The sequence below is a fragment of the Rhinopithecus bieti genome, unplaced genomic scaffold (genome assembly GCF_001698545.2).
Source record: "Rhinopithecus bieti isolate Rb0 unplaced genomic scaffold, ASM169854v2 scaffold_19737, whole genome shotgun sequence".
Lineage (NCBI taxonomy): Eukaryota > Metazoa > Chordata > Mammalia > Primates > Cercopithecidae > Rhinopithecus > Rhinopithecus bieti.
The window spans coordinates 396,473-400,549 of NW_016809683.1; the positions used below are offsets into that span (position 1 = coordinate 396,473).

At 40.7% G+C, this 4,077-nt stretch overlaps 1 protein-coding gene across 5 annotated transcripts in view; it reads right to left on the reverse strand.

Annotated features, from left to right (window-relative positions):
- Positions 1-4,077, reverse strand: part of LARGE1 (LARGE xylosyl- and glucuronyltransferase 1) — a 653,148-nt gene that overhangs the window by 299,604 nt on the left and 349,467 nt on the right. The gene's annotated exons all lie outside the window — the stretch shown is intronic.

Genomic DNA, 4,077 nt, shown 5'->3' on the forward strand with positions numbered 1-4,077 from the left:
GTCTCAAAAATATATATATAATATTTATTTATTTTATTTCAAAATATATTTCAAAAAGGATGATCACAGCTGTCACGGTCATGGTTTACCCTGATAGGAAGTGGGAGTGAGGGAGGCTGGGGCATGGGATGGTGAAGATATCCAGGTGGCTTTGGTGCTATTGTTCTAGTTTTAAGTTAGATGACATGGTGCTTTATCAGTGTATGCCATAACCTGTCTATCTGCAGTCTTCATATGTATGTGAATATGCTCATATGTACGTATATCACCAGCGACCTAGGTACAAGAGTGTGGCCTACAGAGAAGATACACTGGTTAAACTGGACTCTGACTGTAACTTAAAGTCATATGTATGCATATGGATACATACGTGTGTGTGTATACATACCCTCTCTATTTGTGGGGGATTGGTTGCAGCACCCTCAAGGATACCAAAATCCTTAGGTGCACAAATGCCCTGATATAAAATAGTGTAGTATTTGCATATAGCCTAGGTATATCTTCCCATATACTTTGTCATCCTAGATTGCTTATTAATACCTAGTGCAATGTAAATGCTATGTAAATGGCCGTCATACAGTATTGTTTAGAGAATACTGAAAAGAAAATAAATATCTATACATGTTCAGTTCAGGTGTACCCATCTATTCTTTTCCCCTGAATACTGTCAAGTCTTGGTTGGTTGAATCCAAGAATACAGAACCCACAGATATATATAGGTGACTATATATGTGTGGTGTATTTAGTTATATTTAATTCCCATTCAAAGTGCTAAGAAGAGAGATAATCATTCTGCTATTAAATGCAAGTGGAAAAAAAGACTTCATTTCTGTTACCATAAATTTATTCTATTGCATGCATTCTTAACAGATACAAAAGTTGGTTCTTGTGGGGATTAAAAAAAAAAATCAGATATTCCAATGGTTTGGTATGAAAATATCATGTTAGAGGTTTAATCAGGGAAATAAAAGTATAAAAGGCACACAGGAGAGGGGAGTGATATTGTTTAAAAAGAGATTACGAAATATCACCCTCCAGGATCATACAACACTAAAATAGTCACAAAACAGAGAAGTATGCAAAAGCACACACACACACATCTCAAAAACCTGCTCCCTGATCTTAGCCTCTGCTGAATCCAACAGTTCTTTCCTGCCTTTCTGAATTTAATCAGAAGGCAGCTGAATCAGAAAACACACTTCTCTGTTGTCAAGTTCATCCGGATATTTGGGGAGCAATTTCTCTCGCTATCACAACCATTCCTTCTTCCACTCTTACCTCCGCCTTCCCATGGAGCCATCTAAAAAGGGCAGCCACATAGGCTGCAATTAAAGAAGCCCCACACTGCTCTGCATTAATGAGGCATTTTGCTTTTCATTTTTAGAGGGCTCTTTAGCACTTTGTAGGTGACATCCTTGCCTGTGACAATCTCTGTTGCCAGCTGTGGAGATCTACCTTGCAGTTGAATTTAAACACATGGGCAGCAACGTACAAGCAGGCAAAAAGAGTTGAGGAGGATGACCCAGAGGTGTCCCTTTATTAATTTCTGGTTGGTTTAAAAACTGTTTTCTTTCACCACACATACAAGGCAAAAGTCTCTTGGTGTAGTAAAAGGAAAACCTTATCAATGGCAGTCCGAATTTCTTCCGGCTGACAGCCAAAAGGAGTCTCTTCACTGGTCACCCGGAAAAGATGATGGCTTCACTCAGCTCTTGTAATACATCTAACGAACATTAACCAAAGGTCTTATTGCAATTTTGAATATTTTTAACCTTGACCTTGAAGCCCTGCTTCAGAAGATTTAGACCGTGGTAATGTTGACATTCACCCCCCAACAACAGGCCCTTACTGTTTAATATGATGGTTGTCAAGGCAACCAGATTGTGAGGATGGCTGTCTAACCTGTCTAGATTTAGAATTTATCATACATGAGAATGCAGAAGGGAAAAATGTCACCCTTAGAAGGTACTACAGAAGACGGTACATGGTACAAGGTAATTCCATTATGCTTTTACTTCCACTTGGGGATTTGGCTACTGATCAAAGGAATTCCTAATGCTCTAAATCCCGTTTAAAAAAAATCACCTAATTCCAAAAGTGACTCATTTATCTAAACATTCATTGTGTGTGCCAAATTCTGTACTAGATCCTCAGGAAAGAGGAGTAAATGAAAAATGTTCCTTTCTTAGATCACCATTAAATGGGAGAGAATATTATTATGTTTATAATAACAATAACATTTATTGAATGCTTACTATGTAACAGACAGTATACTAAAGCAATTTACAAGTATCTTTTAATTCACACAATAACCTTTATTACTATGTGTGATGTAGACATCAAGGAAATCACCCAATTATAATGAATTATAGAAGCTGGGATTAAAAATCAGATTTGCCTCTTTCCAAAAACCTTAATTGTTTTTGGAAACTGACTCAAATATGATACTCACATGATGATTACGCAGTGAAATCTGAAATTCTTATCAACATTCTCAGAACATAGCAAAATTAATTGTACTCAGAAACGGGAAGTAAAATCAGGAAAGACAAAGGTGACTACTAGATTGAGCTCATACTTTTAGCATAAACAAACATTCCAATGTAGTTATAATAGAGTCATATACCTTCTCAGTACAAATGTTTCTCCAAGGACTGCAAGTGGCCAGTAACACTCAACTGACACAACTGTTAATACCAAAACACAAAGCAGGAAGGGACGCTTGGAAACATACGTCCAGACCCAGGAAGATTATGATAATGGATTTTTAACTTCTGTACTTTACTACCCAAAGAGTGTGTGATATGGTTTGGCTGTGTCCCCACCCATATCTCACCTTGAAATCCCAGGTGTTGTGGGAGGGACCTCGTGGGAGGTAATTGAATCATGGAGGCAAGTCTTTCCCGTGCTGTTCTTGTGTCAGTGAATAAGTCTCATGAGATCCGATGGTTTTAAAAAGAGGAGTTCCCCTGCACAAGCTCTCTCTTTGCCGGCTACCATCCGTGTAAGATGGGACTTGCTCCTCCTTGCCTTCCACCATGATTGCGAGGCTTCCCCAGTCACGGGGAATTCTAAGTCCAGTTAAATCTCTTTCTTTTGTAAATTGCCCAGTCTCAGGTATTATCAGCACTGTGAAAATGGACTAACACAGTGTGCCAGGGAAAGTCTCAGCCTTCTAAAACTAACGGCTAGCATTTGCACATTACGCAGGGTCCTGAGCAGGAGCCAAGCGGAGCCTGGGTGTCCTCCTTCAGGACACAGACAAAGACCTGCTGCAGCCCCAGCCCAGGGCTGGCTACACTTTGGAATCACATGGGCCCACACTACTGGGCCTGCCCCAGAAAAACTAAACTATGACATCTAGTGGTAGGGCCTGGCATTGCTGCTTGTTTGGGTTTGGATCACAAGCCATGCTAAAGAGTCATCCAGAGTGGCCCCTAGCATTGTTTTGGGTGTGTTGTTTTGTGTTACCAACAGTACCAACTGATTCTTATGTGCAATCAAGTCTGAGACACACAACAATTGGGAAGTGAGCCAATTAATTAATTCTAACTGGGGAAGACCAACACCCAACTTAAAAGCACGGCTCTGTAACTTTATTTTCTGTTTGCACAGGCATTGCTGAGTTCCTACATAGTATACATATTTTTTAATCTCCTGGGAATATTTAAGTGTCCTTGATCTGGAAGCAACATGGAATGATGGCACAAGCACTGTCCTGAATACAAGCTGGAGCGTGGTCAATTCCCTTCTCTGAATTTCAGGTTCTACATCTGCAAAGCAGACACAAGGCAGCCGGGCACAGTAGCTCATGCCTGTAATCCCAGTACTTTGGGAGGCCGAGGCGGACATATCACCTGAGTTTGGGAGTTTGAGACCAGCCTGACCAACATGGAGAAATCGCATCTCAACTAAAGATACAAAATTAGCCGGGCATGGTGGTGCATGCCTCGTGAGGCGGAGGCAGGAAAATCGCTTGAACCCAGGTGGTGGAGGTTGCATTGAGTTGAGATCACACCATTGCACTCCAGCCTAGGCAACAAGAGTGAAACTCCGTCACAAAAAGAAGGGGGGGGG